An 18,106-nucleotide genomic window follows, 5' to 3' on the forward strand; every position below is an offset into this window, starting at 1 on the left:
ACAAAGAATTATTAATTTCCATGCATTTTGTAAGTGTGAGCCTTTTTGAATTATAAAACTTTGAAATGGGAACAATGTCTTGCATAGTATAAATGGTGCAGTTTATGAAAATGGTAAATTGTATGTGTGCAGGCAGCTGTAGTAGATTATGCTGAATTTCTTTCATAATAATTTCATTGAATTTCTGTAGCACACTTAAACTTGAAGACTATGACAGTTAAACTTTGAACGTATTCATTTCATTGTATTTTTGCAGATTCTGTTCAATAACTACAGCAGCCTTAGCTAAAAGGTGCTTGTCTACCGTTGTATATTCATATACAGTATAGGAAAATGTGATAGAAAGACTAGAATACCTGAAGGATGGAGAAAAGGGAAGGCCCGGGATGAAAATCAGAAAAGACAGACAATCTCATATAGCGTTAAAGAAGTGAGAGTCCAAGAAAAAGAAAACAGAGAAGTAGAATAGGTACTGTACACACAAACTAGGCACAAAAGACAACGCAAGCAGATGACAACATTTTCAGCCAACATCTTCAAGGACAAATGGAATAGTGCTGGCAGTCACAAAGCACCTTAGGGCAGCCAGCAGAATCACTCTCTACCACCAACAACATATATTTGTCATTTAGCCCATGGCAATTCAGTCCCCTCGAGACATTTGGAATGCCTCATCAAATGATGCCGATGTTCCCTTTCGCTGGTTTTGTGTTGTGTGCCCAAAAGCTGCAAGGCACATTCATCTTTGGAATAACCCAATCCCTTTCTTTCTTTCTCCCCTTGGGTATGTTGAGAGGCCTGCTGATGTGGGTTATTTGTCCCCTCATGCTGAACACATGGTGTAAGTGTATTTGGGTTGATGATGTTGCAGGATACTCTACACTATTGCAGCAGATTGGAAGGCTTGAAACCATAAGGAAAGCTATGGCTTTTTGAGTTGCTTGCCAATGATTTTAGACATGCTAGCGGCATGGCTTTAGGGATGGAAACGTCAGACGATCAGTCAGTCCACTGCATTAGTCCAGAGTGAAATATCTCAAAAGTATGTGATGGATTGGAAAGACATTTTTTCACAGATATTCCTAATCGCCAGAAGTTGAATCCTACTGACTTTGGGGATACCCTGACTTTTCCGTTAGCGCCCACCAGTAGGTTGACATTGCTAACTTACATTTAGTAAAATTACTCAACAACCATTACATGAATAACCATTACATTTGGTGCAGATATCCATGGTGTCCAGAGGAAGAATGATAATGACTTTGGTGACACCAGCATTGTTTGCTTACTTATTGATAAGGAGAGCTGGTCTTGGTGCCCCTCTCTGGATCGCTGTATTGTCTATTTTACACAGGCTGGTGAAAGCGTGGCAACTTGCAGCATCGGCTTTGCCGGTCCGCTTACAGAGTCACTGATGGCCTTTCAATGTCATTAATAAATGCTTTGTAAGGCATAGATAGTCCTCACTTTAGATGAGGTCACACACAATACTTAACGACTAGTAACTACCTGAATTAATCATGAATTAAAGTATTAATACATGTTTATAAAGCATATATTAACATAGTCCCTAACCATTAGTGCATATCTAAATCATTATATGTATAAAGTCATGAATAATATACGTCTAAATAAGTTCTTAATCATTCACTTACACTTTATAAATGTGATTAATCATCTACAACTCCTTAATAATTGGTTTGTATATATATAATACTTCATTTACAAATGGGAAATCCATCATTTATAAAGTATGAAAACACAATCACGAGATACATAATAGACGAGCTTATTAATCAAGAATAAAACATTTATAACTGTTATGAATTGTATACTAATGAGTGTTAATGTAGGAACAATGCTTTATAAATGATGAATTAAGTGTTTACTCATACTTAGCTAATGCTTCTGTGTAGTCATTATAAAGTGTTATCAGTTAGCCTTGCAACCTGACAGGCTAAGTGGCCTTTCACCCATTTACAGTTGGCCTTAGGCATCTTGTGCCGAGGCCACAGGTGTGTAAATAGTGTTATTTGTATATGAGCACATGGGTGAGCACTCTGGTGTCGTTGACGTCTCATTTGAACTCAACTGCCATTGCATGCTCCCGCAGGAGCAGCTGGGTCTGCTTGGTTTCCTTGTGGTGTCTTACATAGTCTCGACACAATAGACAACGGATGGTTACATGAGTAACCCAGGTTCTCTGAGTGGAGAGATCCTCTCTCTCGCTAAAAGACGCTCCAAAATGTATTCCAATCACTGGAGAGGCAATGCATGTGTAGTGCTTATAAGACCACAAAATTGCTCATCAGTGCGTGGCCACCACAGGCTATGTGGAATATGGGATATGTAGGGTGGAGAGTTATGTAACCATCCTTTATCAAGTGAGTTTTTTAACAGTGCCATCATCAGCTCAAAATGTTTATTTGTCCAATACTTTCGTTTTATGATTTAATACCTGCAAAACTAATGGCGTAAGCATCTTAATCATTACTTTGTCTTTCCTGCTATTTATCAAATGTATGCATGCTAACATGCTAAACACAGGCGGTGAACTTAGTCAGCATAAAAATGAAATAAAAAGAGAAGTACACCATAAACAATCAAAAACATTGTTGGAGTGTAAATTGGTATATTAAAGTTTGAAGTGTTACTTTGTTGCTTTCTGAGGCTGACTCAGGTTAATGATTAGAAATAAAAGTTGTTGCAATATATTGCTAAACCAAGTGAGTGGCAAACAACAGTTAAAATGACTCTATCTATAGTAGGCAGACACAATTGTAATGGAATAGGCATGCTCATTATCTATCCATTTAAAGTCAGAGATATACATTCTACACACTGCAGTTCTGTGCAGGCAGCTCATTATGAAGAATGGAAAGGTACTGAACATCAATAGCATGCATGAATTCTTTTATGAGCCTTGCGCACAGTTAAATTGGTGACATTTGGCCTTTAATAGGCTGACTGAAAACTCATATCCCTTCTAACTACTGAATAAGGACTTCTAATGAACACCCAACCCGCTAAGAGAGTTAGTGGCCAGTACTCACTGAACTGAGAAACCAGGAAAGGCAATTATCAAGGTTTCCAAACAGCACTGATCGAGGATTGCTGCCCAGAGCAATGTTTTTAACCTTGGTTTTAGGACCCTGGTTTTACTGCAGCAGCCTTGCAGCGGTTTTCAATATTAAACAATTGCCATTGAACTCTCTTCATGGACTAAATTTAATCCTCCAAAGCAGCTGTAAATCGCAAATAAAATTAAACACATTCGCAAAAAGACAGAGCTTCCGATCTGGGCTTATCAAGTTGAAATGCAAGCAGTTTTGAGTCCCTAATCACAGCCTAAGCAACCAAACCTCAGGATCAGCTCATTCATGATAATCTGAAAGGCCACACAGCACCAACTCACTGACCCAGCTAGCTGTAAACCTGCTGAGGAGGAACATATGCCACATGTTTTTTACTTCAGCATCACTTTTCATGCCTTCATTTTTTAGCACGCCGAGTGTGCTATTGATCTACGAGCAAGGTGATTGGATGTTGCGATTAATGACCTCGGAGGAAAGAAGTATTCCTCTGAGGTCCATTCCCTGAAATGCCACTAGATTACCTTCCGCCTTCCACCAGAGCTTATGATCAGTGTGAGTGATACAAGGGCTGGAGGACTGAACAAATGACGGCCCTTGAGTCACAGGAGACCTGTGTAAGTGTAAAGGTAAAGTAATTTTTGTAAAGAGCAGAGTCTCCATCCCTCTTTTTCTGTCATTTATTCATTCCCTCATTCTCCCTCTTCCTCTTTTCCCTGTCCCGCATCTTCACTCTCTCCCTTTACTCACCCCTCCCTTTGCGCTAGCTCAAGTCCTCAATTATTTTCAGACTGCCAGGCAAGGCACTGCGGGGGCACAGGGGACCATTTGGACTTAGTACATTAAAGAATTCATGATTTGAAACCACCACAGCCCACCCTGACGACTCTATGATATGACTTTTCAGTGCCTGAAGCTCCTTCCTTCTTTCCCCTTTTTCCACCAGACTGGCTCTCATTCCCCCTGACGACTGACATTGATCTATCCTTGAGTCTTTTAGCTCCAGGACTCCCATACCTTAAACTTCTGACTACTGACCATTAAAAGAAACAGAGCAGCCGATATTTATGAATCTGTCCGTAATGATTTCCTTGTCTGTTTCTTGTGTCGCCATCTGTAAATTGGCCTGTTGGTATCAGGCACATAGAGCGACAGACATGACAGCAGACTGCTGAAAAAGAGATGAAATGTCTCTGTGTAACACAGGAAATCAATCTATAAAGAAAGTGTGTGTGTGTGGGGGGGGGGGGGAGGTTAAATAGAAATGGGGACAAGAACGCAACATCAAGTAGTATGTGTTGGTCTTTCGAGTCTTGTGTATTTGCATTTTTTTTAAGTTGGTTTTCAATCTTAAATAAGAACAAAAGATACAATTAAATATTGGTTAAATTATTACAAAATGAGGTATGCAATTGGCAGCTTGCCAAAAAGTCTGAAAACATGTGTATCTTTTTTTAATCTTGATAGGGATTTGATTTTCTCTAAATGTTTGATTTGCCCAAAATCATATGTTGCCTCAATGGGTTTTACAAGCCCAAACAGCAACAGATCATCAATATCTGTTTTCTAAGATGATAAAGAAAAAACCATACAAAGAAGAAAAAGCCAAAACATGAGCTTGTCGAAATGATGAATCCAAGGCTTTACAATATACTGATGTGCTTCGAGGGTCATTAACAAAATACTGAATAAGCAAGATGCGTAGATCCTCCAGGCTACTGATATACATCTATTAGTAAAATAATGGTCATACCTCCTCCACAAGTAAATACACTTTGGAGTTTGACATATTTTCCCTGACAGAAGTGTTATCAATAAACAGTAAGTGCAACATACTATGCAGAGACTCCACATCCTGGCGTGCACCTGTTTGATATTCACAGGAGAGGATGGCATCAGCAGTTTTCTATATCACAGAAACAGTTAGTTTCAGTGAAAGAATGAAAACATTGCAGAGATCCACTGTTACTACTCTACTCACTGTGGCCTCATTAATAAATTTCCATCAGCCACATGCGCAAGAGAAAAAATAGCAGTAACCAAAACTAAAAATGATGTCAGGTCTTTAAACCACTTATGCTTGTAATGGCATTGCTGTGTACGCGACAGTGAGCCAAATATAACATTATAGATGATGTCTATTTTCAGCTTCTCAAATTATATGTCCAATTATTGACGTAAAGCACACAGAGTAAATGAGTTATACAAAGAAAAAACTACTCTCATGTAGTCTTTACTGATCAATCTGATCTGTAAAGACTGTGCAACATCTTCATCTAAAATCAGGCATCAGGTTTTCTGTAATTTGTTAACTGTAGTGATTTTTCAAATTGTTTGCATGATCAGAGTACCAACACTACACATTGCAGTAAAAAGCCTTGGCTGTCAATCATTCAACCTCTACCTTTTCATTCAAGCCCTAATGTGCATCCAATTTTCTATTTTTTTTTTTTTTGTCAAGCATCATGCTTTCATAAGACGGTATAATACATGGTGTTTGCAATATGATGGGAACATAGTGCCATCTCCTGGACAGAGTGGCTACTGTCATATTCTTTGAAAGAAATTGTCTAACTGTCTGAGACATCTGGTTGCAGAAGTATAATGTTACTCAATCCCTGGAGACTCAGTATTCCCTTTGCTCTTCTCCCATTCAACCTGGTGTTTCTATTTACTTGTGGGTTTGTCTGGCACAGAGATGAAGACACAAAGCAAGAGAGGAACTGGGAGAGACAGAGTGAGAGTCCTAGTCAAGATACTGAATGCCCTAACATGTGTTTCCAGAATACAGGGGCATTCTTAGCCACAACGCCCGACTCCAAACAAGCCCTCATCACTGTGGGCGGTATGCTACTCTCAGTGTGAGTTCCCTAATGGCCATAATGGAGGACAAGATCATTTATTATTACTGGGGGGTGAGGTATGTATATGGCTACAATTAAGGAGAAAAACATCCTGGTGCTTGTAAAGGGCAGTAATGTGACTCGGGGAGTGATGGATGCTGGGGAAATGAGTCTCACAGGCCAGTGGGAGTATCTTATTATCTGAGGCAGGTGGGGGATCTGTCACTAAGGTAAATTAGAGAAGGGAGAGAGAGATAAGGAAGGAAGAAATGGAGTAAAAATAGAGTTATCTTAAAATTGGAGAGAAGGAAGAGAAGAGGGGCCAAATGAGGAAGTAAGAGATGTTAAGACAGTCTGTTGCTTAGAAACAGTTGTATGAGACAGGTGGATAAAGATAATTGCAATTCAACTTAAAGTATGAGCTCCACCACAATGTGCCCTTAATGCAATGCCTTCCATTTTGCGTTGAGTATACTCCGTTGGGATTTGGATCATTGGTGAAATTACTGTAGATCATTTCACATTGTCAAAATGACTTCCCCAGTTTGCTATATTTATACATTTGCAGCATGTGACGGTGAGTGAAAGTGTATTTTATTTTTATTTTTGTAAATTTGCATAAAGTATGTCAATATACAGTATGTATCTGTGTCACTGTGCAGCAATCCAACATAATTATTACATTTCTATCCATTATTGTTTTTCTGCATGTGTGCAGAGAAACAACAGGTGTGTATGTACAAATGTGTACATTTGTGTTGATGTAATCATGTTTTCTTTGCAGCGATCCAGTAAAGTGATTGTGTCATTGCAGAATCCACAGTCATTAAGTTGTGCCTGGAAACACATTATTGTATGCATGTACAGAACATGCTTGTATACGCTTTTTCTAATATGCACCTATCTATTTGAATTACTGTATCTGGCTGCATCCACAGTCACTATTTTGCCCTGGGGACTTAGTCAGACAAACAGTACGGGTGGTCAGTAGCAAGCAAACCTCAATTACACTGACAGGTGACAGTGAACAGAATAAATTATCATTATGTCTACAGAGTGCAGCCAAATGTATCACAGACTGTTCAGTGTGTGTGTGTGTGTCTATGTATGTTATTGTGGATGCCTGTATACGTGTGTCCACTTTCGGGATGAAGAGCCATATGCATGAATTCATTCTGTGGGGCAGAAAATGCCAATGAGCTGCCTAATAGCACCATTAGGCTCTGACAAATGAAAACACTAACTTAGTCCAAAATGGAGATTCATATGTTTCACTTCAGTTGGTTTCTTAACCATCACTCCTGGGTTAATCTTATGATTATGTATGGCTGTGACATTTTGAACTGCCATTGATTCAAATGGAGCAGTCATGTCCATGGATCACTGTTATACGGATTCTACAAGAGGTGAAATTTTGGAAGTTAATGTGGACTGATTTCATTACCATAGGATACTGGTAATGTTCAGCTCTAATTCAAAACAAAGTCCGCTCAAATCTGGGAAGGTTAAATTTACACTCGCTTCACCTTTCAAATACCAACAGTTTATCAAGCTCAGTAATCCAATTCAACTGAACCCAAAATGACACACAGCTACACATGATAAAGAGGGGCACATGGATTCACAAACACAGAGGAAGTTGGCAACCTTTGTGCCCAAACAAATATGAATAACTGCTCTAAGTAGAAGTCAATATTTTAATGCATCCACAAGTGAGTTTGTTTTTTGTTGTCATACTTTTAACATGCAATAGGTTTTGGAACAGTGTCACACAATGGGGATCCTGATTACCATTGTAAAATGTGTATTCATGTTTATTTCATTGCAAACTGTCACATGTTTATAGGGTATTTATTTATTATTCAGAAATACAAGTTATATACTGTACAGAGAAAGATAACTGTAGAAAAGCAATTGGTATTTTACACATGCTTTGAAACTAGGGGACTCAGGAATATCCCATTTAAACCATGCTGATATGCTGTGTAGACACCATGCAACATTTTTCCATCTCATCCTTATCTGGATAATCCAAAATTCCAAAAAAGGGAATAAAATGTCACGGTCCTCTATCTCATGTACATACCCGTGACATTTCTTGAGCATGGAGTATAAACTTTGTTTATCCCTGTGTCTGTGTGTGTTTTGCATGTGTCTATGCATTTGTGTCTTCTAATGTGTGTAATCTTATGTGTTTATTGCGTACATGACCTCTGTTGTGCAGACGTTTTGTGAGTGTTTTGTGTGTTTCTATGTTTGCAGGTGGACTTTTTAATGTTTTTTTTTTTGGTAGATGTCCTTGATTTGCAGCGTCAGTGGTGTGCATTGAGGGACAGACCAGTTTAATGTACAAGTAGGTAATCCACAGCCTCATGGTGGATGCAATATGATAAGAAATGTATTGTCGTACTAATGTGCTTTCATTGATATCATCATCTGCCAAAAGCAGAGAGGTAGAGAGAGCACAAGAGGGGGAAAAACAAGAGAGAAAAACAGTGGCACAGGGAAACAGAGAGAAGGACAGACACTAAGTCATAAAATGAGACAAAATGAGCAAGGGCGAGAATTTAAAAAAATAAAAATTTAGACATACAGACAGAAGTGACGGCAAAGACAGTCAGACAGCAGGAGCAAGAGATGGAAAGAGGCAGATGGGGGACATTAAGTCAAAGTTAAGTAACCATCGTCTGCTTCTTTATCTCACCCAGATATGCTAATCCGGTGAGCCTCTGCTGATATGAGTTTAACAGCCTGGCTAGTGTGTGTGTGTGTATGTGTGTGTGTGTGTGTGTGTGTGAGAGAGAGAGTGAGAGAGAGCTTGAGTGTGAGAAAGGACCCAGTTGTCCATGCTTCCAGTTACACCAGCACTGCTGAGCCAGTACTGGATGACACAGTTATAATCTCTTTGCGATGTAAAAGTGAGTATGAATCACGTCTAAGGCACTCAACAAAATGCAACTGTGTGTGTGTGTGTGTGTGTGTGTGTGTGTGTGTGTGTTAAGGCAAAGGGAAAACATGAATTAAGTGTGGAATGTGTTTGTGTGTCTGTGGAAGTAGGTAAAAGAGAGCAAAAGTGTGGGAAGTTCATGAAGGAAGGGATTTATGGGTGCTTGCAATTATGTGAATATGTGGCAGAGGGAAAGTGAGAATTGGTACATATTCTTATTTAGAGTTAGAGGGTGAGGTCATTTTTGCTTACGTAGTATTCCTATGTCATCAAGGCAAAGCTGTTGGTTTAACAACACTGATTTTGGATTTGGATTAGCTTGAGCCGAAAGAAAAATGTACCCACTTATTCTTGACATTGCTGTTTGATGCAATGGCATTGACAATGAAATTCAGTCCTAGATGAATTAAAATGCAAAATACTCATTTACGAGGAATTCCTTTTTAATTAATGTGCATGTTATGAAGCAGTGATCTGCAGTATTTGCTCAATAACCTTAATTTTTTTTTGTCATTACACATTTTTACCCGGTTAGGTAAAATGTAAGGAACATTGTTTTTTGTCGTACTGAGCCATTCAGATTGACCAGTCCTTATTAACATTTTAAACATAAAAAATAGTAAAATAGCAAATAAGACAACTGTATTTTGAGTGTGCCTCATAGCTCTTAAGACGCTCTCCTATAGGCGCTCTGAATGTTAAACAAACTATGCTTTTGTGTCAAATATTAAGCTTAATTCTCTGTAAAATTGCCAAAAAGGGTTCCATACATATAACGTTATTATCCTACAACCCACAGACACTGTAATTTTGTATCAAATGGCGACACATTTATCTTCCATTTTTGTGGCCAATCAATTGGACATGCATCTTGCTATCTCTGAGACTTGACCTAGTAACACATTTAGATTATAATCTCAACAGCACTTTTCATGTAAGGACATGTCTAGGCAGAGACGCACTCTCAGTGCTGTATCTACGTGTGTGTAGTGTGACCGATCACCTGCCACCACATTGGCACATCTGATTCAAATAAACCCTGTTTCATTTTCAGTGACACATGTTCATGGGACTTTAGCATGCCACGATTAAGCGTGTCCAATCATCGCTCTCCCCCGACAACTGGAGGAACATATAACAAAGTATAAACCCCTGTACATGCCCACATGCTGTGAAATCCATGACACATCTGCAAGCATAGACATGCACCAAGACTCATGCATGTTCCCTGACAAGCAGCAGAGGTTTCAGAACCCGTTACTGGTAAAGATGACTTTCAGGCTCCGATGGCCAAAGTGAATAAGGCTCCATTAACTCTATATCCCTTCTTTTCTCTATAATTCCCTCCATTTTCCTCTCACCGTCTCCGTTTATTCCCTTTCTTGTCTTTCTCTCTCTCTCTCTCTCTCTCTCTCTCTCTCTCTCTCTCTCTCTCTCTCTCTCTCTCTCTCTCTCTCTCTCTCTCTCTCTCTCTCTCTCTCTCTCTCTCCTTACTTGCCCCCACCTTCTATCCATCTAACTCTCCTTCTCAGCCCTCTCTCTAATATCTCCCCTGCAGCCATTTTCCGGGACTCTACAGGGAGGGAAGCAATCTTAGATTTATTTTACCTCCAATTTCCAATTTGAGAGACCCCTGCTGCTGGAGGCAGAATCTTCAGCGGGTCTGATGTGAGTCGTCCTGTTAAATTAAAGTCTATAAAAAATGGCAAAATATTTCAATGGCCGCCCATGTTTATAGAGCAACAAGACCAGAACACTATCTACGTCCTGTACACAGAGCAGTATGCATCACTTACCATCTTGGCTTCTAGGGCTTAACAAGTTCTCATATGACATGAGAAGTAACACGACTCAAAGATGCTAAGCCCAGGGTGAGCTAGAAATGGGCCCAGAGCTAACAAAATCATGAAAAGCATTGCCTTGAATGGCCCTCATGTAACAAGTAAATCCCTCAAATAGAGATGTTAGGATAGACTATAAGATTTATAGTCTGGTCTTTGTATATGTAACTTCATATGCTTGCTGAATGCCTTTTGTAAAACATTATTTGTTGCATAATGTGTCTGGGATTTATACTGTATATCTTCGCTCTGCTGAAAAAACAACATTCAACAGCCACAGTGGGTATCATTAACAGTAGAATGAAAGCTCTCTTGGTCTCTGTGTTACTGCTAATCTGACCCCCTGCAAACTAAAACCCCATCTATTCCCAAAATGCCCTTTGATACTCCATTACTACTGAAAAGAATACAGGGTGCCTTGTAGTCTCCATATGTCCATTCTCGAATCCTCACATAAAAGAGCTGCACACACGCACAATTTATTTTTTGCTCTTGATCTAGCAGGAACACAAACTGTCTCCCTCTCCCAAAAAAACACACACTCTCCGCTCCACACACTGTACTGTTGCATTCACACTCACACAGCACACAGTCCTCTATTCCCAGTATAAAGCCCGGAGACAGGTGTTGGATTAGCTTTCTGGAAGAAAAAAGCTCAGCTACTTTGATAGGAGTTGAGCTGGCCTGGAGAGCAGGGAGGCAGGTGCACCACGAGAAGAGAGGAGGGGAGAGAGACGTGTGTACGTGTGTGTGTGTGTGTGCGTGTGTGTGTGTGTGTGTGTGTGTGTGTGTGTGTGTGTGTCAGAGGATGCAGCCCAGTCATCCCATCTATTGAGAGGAAAAGAGGGGGCTTCTGGCAGAGCTGGCCCCTGTAATTGGAGAGCTTGGCACGACCAGAAGTGAAGCGTGGTTGGCTGTTGCCACGTGGTGTCAGTTGCTTGCCAGCCGGCACAAGCACGCATTTATACACACAGACACACACAAATGCACAAATTTAGGCAGACGTTTAAACTTTTGAGTGCCGTCCATTGACTAGTATTTGTTCTAATCCTTTCCTGATTGTCCCCACAGCAACTGCTACTGTACCTTTATCATAACCAAAAAATGTAATTATCAACCTCATCTCTGACATTGATCATCATAATGGACCTTTCATGGATTTTGTCAATCAGGATATTTTATCTGCACAGACAGTAAACACTGATATTACAGGCTCACATACTATACAAACAAACATAAGCTGCCAGCCTGTAACCACGGTAACCGAGAGAGCAAAGGAGGCCTCTTCCAGATGCTTTTGTTCTTCAGGACATCCCTTGGACACGGTCTGCCATATCTCCATGTGACTGTCTTTCTCTCTCTTACTCACTTATAGTAAGAGTCAGAGAGACAGAGAGAGAGACATGCACCTATAATCCTCCAATTTGAGGCTGTTTCAAATGACCATTACAGAGACACAGGGAGACAGAGAGGGGAAGAGAACCAAAGCAGAGGGGGTTGCGATTGCAGATGGATCTACAGAATACAAAAAGAGCAGTAAATGGGAGAGGTATTGTGTGCTGGACCCAAACTCGCCCTACCGCCAGTGAGGAAGGTGCAAGATTGCATGTAGTAGATTCAGATCAGATTTAGGGTAACTCAAGGAACCAGCACTCTTTTACAAACTATACATGTGTCTAGAAACTAGTTGTATGTATGACACGTTTAAGATATGACTGTTTGCACTGGAAAGGCCTAATTTTCCTACAATGATGCGGAAAAGTAGGCATTTTCTGGCATTCAGTTGTCCCGATGAAAGCAAATAAGCTTGGATGTTGGGGCAGGCCACACAAATCATGGATTTGAAATTATAGGCCATCAGAAAACATTGCCTCGATACAGATTCCGCTGTAGTTCTAGGGAGCGACGGACCGATCCTCAGATACCAACTCGGCACAAACTCCTTCCTATACATAACCATCTCTAATCTTAATATAGAGTCTAAACCAAGCCTTTAACTGGAAGCCAACGGTTCCTCAGAATTGCTGGTTATCGGCCTGACCTGTAGGAAACTGTCCTGATCTATATTCTGCAGTATAGTTGCCAAACATTTACTTTTTTGGCAGTTCTCACATAAATGGCTATAAAAACATCATACGGAGGTATGTGTGTGTGTGTGTGTGTGTGTGTGTGTGTGTGTGTGTGTGTGTGTGAGAGAGGGAGAGAGAGAGAGAGAGAGAGAGAGAGAGAGAGAGAGAGTCTGTGGGGTGTGATCTAGCATGATTAATTGCTATTAAGTGTGTCTCTCATAAGTGATGTTGTGCCTGGAGAGCAAAGCAGAGACTATTACAACTCAGACTCATACATCAACCCCCATAAGCCGATGACTGATGACCACTCAGTGTAAATGTGTGAAATGGTACAATTAAAATATGGGGGTAGCTGAGGATCACTGTAGGAACACGAGGCTACAGCCCAGTGTGTGCACATGTGTGGCAGGGCCAATAGGTAAAGAGTTGTCAAAAAGCTTAAAACGATTACCTGTTGTTATTTATGAGTGCTGTATGGTTATGATTAATTATGTACTATCATATTTCAAATAGAAACTTTTTGGTTTCCTTCCAGACTTCCTAGATATGTAAATTAGGAGACTAACAAATGAGCATAACTTTAATTTACATAGACACTTGTGTCACTGCTGCACACTATTTCTACATTTAATGAGGTGGATGTATGTATGATTAATGCCTTCATATGATTTATTGACCTGATTACTTCCATTGTATCTCCTGATTTCTTAAAGAATTTCAACATTAATATGAAACTTGATCTAGAAAATTGTATTAAAAAAAAGATGTAAGTTTAATTAGTATTGGAAGCCCATGTGTCTAATACTGTTATACTGTCATTATAAAGAAAAATATTGTAAAATTATGTTTTGCCCATATAGCTCTACGCCTACCTTAGTGTATTTTTTTCTGACTGATTTGTTTAGAACTGCAGCTTTTCCATCCTAACCTGATTCTCTGCAGTTCCCCTGAAGCTTCTCAGTTTGTTGATAAATGATTACAGGAAATATGAGCAAAGCATTCTCATAACTAGATTTGTTGATGGCCAATAAAACAGAGAGCCTTTGGCCACAGTTTTAATATATTGATATAGTGATAGGGATGTGTTAGATTTATAATAACATTTGCCTGACTGTTATCTGTATGTTTTGTTTTTTGTTATTAAAAAGAGAGCAGAGTTTTATTTGCTTAAAGTACTCTGACTTATTGACAAATTAGAGCACTGGTCCGAGATTTTCTTGTATCACTGGAAAGAGCTGAATGTCAGTGATTTTTGGTGTGGTGTCTCCATTATTCTAATCAGGCCAGATCGCAGTGCTAAAGATGAATTTAAACTAATTCCTTTCATCACAGGGAACCTATCATGTCAGTTTTCCAAAGTATTTAATTCTGATTCTATTAATTCCTCACATGTACCACCATTCTTTGAGGCTGCATAAATATTGCCACAATGTCTGTATAGCTATAACTTTGACAGCTTTGTCCCACAGAGAAAGATCCCTTCCATCAGAGCAAAACCTGTTTTGGCCCGTCCAGTCAATAGTTTATGAAATACAGCAAGGCCCAAGTGGAAAGTCCGAGCTTCCAGCCCTGGTATGGCAGAATGACAGAGGAATCAATACCATGAAGAATGGACAACAACACCAAGGCTAAGGTTCCTGAGATGGATAGATCAGGTGTCCCTCCCTCTCATCTATCATAAAATATAGAGAGGTGGGGAGGGCTAATGCAAGTCAGCTCAATTCATGTATGCTTAAATCGGAGTACAAATTTGATAGAAAGTCATTGTCTTATATTCTCATTATAATTTGAATGAAAATAAACCATGTCAAATAAATCAAATAACATCTGAAATAGCTATTGCACTAGTTTTAACATAGGACAAAAGCTCCAGTTATTGTTGACTGTCAAACACACCTTGCACAAGGGTGTTTGACGAATTGAGTCATGAAAAGTATACCAACATAGTTTAGAAGTTATTAAAAGACCAGCAAACAGTACACACAACCGAATAAGCTAACAAGCCTATAAATCAAACATTTGTGACGTAATGTATCATTATGAGGCAAAAAATAGATAGTACTGAATACTGAAGGTGAAACTACTTCCCTTTTTGCACAGTATTTATTCACTGTTGATGCAGAGGCCCTTATGCCCAGTAGATGTCAGCCTTGTTGGTTCAAAGTAATTACTGACTAGAGTGCTGCAGTTTACAGTTGTAGTTAAATAGAAAATGATGTGCTGTGTTAAATCGCTTGAATGGTCTATCAGATAATCTCATTCATAGCAAGATTCCCACCATCATAATAGTGTACCTATTGGATAGATTACCAGAGAACACATCATAACAACAAACGGTACAGAGTAACAGGGACACAATTTGACCAATGGTAAAGAACCCACCCCATTTACTGTCTTTGATTATATATTGTCCACTAAATCAGACTCGTGGTTGCTAAAGATTTTTGGTGTTTTTATTTTCCCGTGCCAATTTGGATTTCTGAAATGTACAGCACCTGCAAAGACGTACAGATTATCCATAATAAATGAAGCAATGTTTGAAATGTTTAATTTTTCCAATTTTCCAATAGCAAAAAGACGCATATGAAGATATACATGAAGGAGGGAGACACAAATGTGGCTGTCTTGTGTGTATTTCGGGCTACAGGTAATCTAGCATGCAAGGGGTGAAGTCATGGGTGAAGTAATGCATGAGAGAGTAACATAAATCACACACACTTAAAAGAAACATGGCCCTACTTAATTCAAAAAGGTCGCCTACAGCAAATAATAAGAGAAAACTAATGACTACAAGGTGGCTTAAACCCGTTCCAGAGTAGTGCTGAAAAACATATTTTATCTCTGTTTTCTGTGGAAGACAAGGTTACACTTCTTCTTAGTAATTGTTTATATAGATTATATATATAATAATATATATATTTTTATTCACATAGGGGTGGGCAAAATAACTTGATTTATTGATTCACAACTTGAATTCATTATAATCGTTATTTTACTGTTCTAAGCAGGTTACTGCTGCCTGTTATGATTATTATTGCCTTTCTAATCAGTTCTTGTCATACCGCTATCCAAAAGAAATGTCTCATGTAGCAATGTAGCTGCAGCATTGCTGCTAATGTAGGTCTCACTGTCCCGCCAGGCAGCCAGGTAGCATTGTCCGACCTACATGGTAGTTAAGTCATCTTGTTTCTATCTAGACGATCTGCCAACCAGGCATGTACGGCCTACTCTACAGACATTTTAGCAGATCAATGTGTCTTTTGTTTCTTTCATGTTAGTAGCACCCAAGTTAGCTACATACAGTATCGACAATTAGAGGGGACAGTAGACAATTAGCTTAGCCCAGAGTCATGTCTGCTTGGCTGCTACTATTTCTGCTTTTTTGTATCACTTTATGCTATGTAGGAATTAAGTGTGCACTGTATTTCACAATAAAAGTGTGGAATACCTTTGGAATAAATGTTCTATTGTTTCTTTTCTCAATGACTAAAAATCCCCGCAATCCCACCCCACCCGATCTCTCTCTTTCTCTCTAATGAGCTGTGGTCTCTTATCAGTCATTACAGGAAGCCTGATTATCCAACTGGCATTCTGCACACGCTCACAGAGAACTTCCTGAAGGTGACCTTTTCACGTCGCCATAGAAACCTCCTCTCTCCGCTCTGAGATGCTCGGCTTGTACACAGAGTCAGAGAGGAAGCGAGAGAGATGACAGAATGTTTTCTTCCCAACAAAAGGACATTAATGTGCTGCAATGTGATATAGCACATACTCAAATCTATGTATGATGTAACAGGACAGATTATTTTGTTAACCAATAATGAATAAGATGAACTCACCTATTTTTAAACATACAGGTTCAATGCTTCAATTTCTCGTACTGTACTTTTTGTCACCTAATATATTTTATAAATTGGACTATCCATTACTTAATTTGACCTGAAAGCAGCTCTCACAAACACAGTCACTACTGCGTGAGCTGATTTAAACATGTTTATAAGTGGATTTGGCAAGAAAATAACACAAATAACTCCAAAAGGTAAGCCGATAGAGCCTCAGAGAAAGATATTCTCCACTGTATGTGTATGGGATGAGTGTGAGCGAGCACTTTGTGTGATTAGACACAGAAATGATTGCAACGTATCTGCAATTGTAGCAAGTGGATGCTGTGAGAGGTATTCTGGGATGTCTAAAAATACACTATGAAACACTCAAGATGCAAAAACAAACAAGAGCTTTGAAAGATGATCACGGCTGTTGTGTCAAACAGCCGTATTCTGATTTACAAAATGAGAGACATGGGGCTGCTTTTCAGTTAATGTGTTTACTGTTATTGTCCTTTTTTTTTTTGCGGTATTCAGGATGGCTGATGCCTATGAAAACATACATCAGACAAAAGGCAGACACACCCCTTAGATGGGTCTCCAGTCCTTCACATATGTCATCATTTGCATGTGATTCATGGGCAGTACAACAAATGTGTTGGACCCACTCAAGTAATTGCAAATAAGGTGAGATGCAATGCCATTTTTACATCTAAAAAAAGAAATCATGTCTTATCATTGAAGACCCATACGTATCTTTAAAATCATACTTATCTTTGTTATGTAAAAAATATGTAATTATTTTATCAATTATTATGTCAAACAACTTTCTAAAGCAACACAAAATGAAGATGTAATATAACTGAATAGACCTTAATACCAGGAGTTCATTTTCATGAATTAAGTGACACCTGTCAGGTGAACTGAACTGAACTCATTTACAGGACAAAACAACACATCCTCATCTTTGTGACAAAGCAGCATCTCTTCGCCTTAAAAATATCTCCAAGATAACCGTCACGGTGACCGCTGCTCCCATCCTCTCATCCTCCTTGGCTGCCTCTAGTTCAGCTAATGTGTGCACACTAACCTAACAGAGGCGTGTTATTCCACACCTGCCGCTGAGCTGTATGTTTTGAGTTTCTTGCCTCAGCTGAACATCTGACCCATCACCTGTCCACCAGGCTCCTTATTGTCAATCAGTCAGTTTTTTGCCAAATTGTTGGCTCAGTGGTCCGGCCTTTCTTCTCGTTTACAGTACCTGTCTAGGTTAGCCCCCTGAATATTGTTTGCCTGAGAAGATGACTGAAATTCTGCCTTTCGACCAATAAAGACTAACTTAATGCCTCCTGAGTCTAAATTGTGAGAACCAGATCTGTAATCCAGTGTGGCTAATAAAATCTCTCCATTTACAGCCTTTGACAATTAATAAATGTTGATTGATGTTGCAGAGGTGCGAGTAGGATTTACTAATTTTAGCTGCCACTTAG

Source organism: Anarrhichthys ocellatus, unplaced genomic scaffold, assembly GCF_004355925.1.
Source record: "Anarrhichthys ocellatus isolate YVR2014 unplaced genomic scaffold, GSC_Weel_1.0 scaffold89, whole genome shotgun sequence".
NCBI lineage: Eukaryota > Metazoa > Chordata > Actinopteri > Perciformes > Anarhichadidae > Anarrhichthys > Anarrhichthys ocellatus.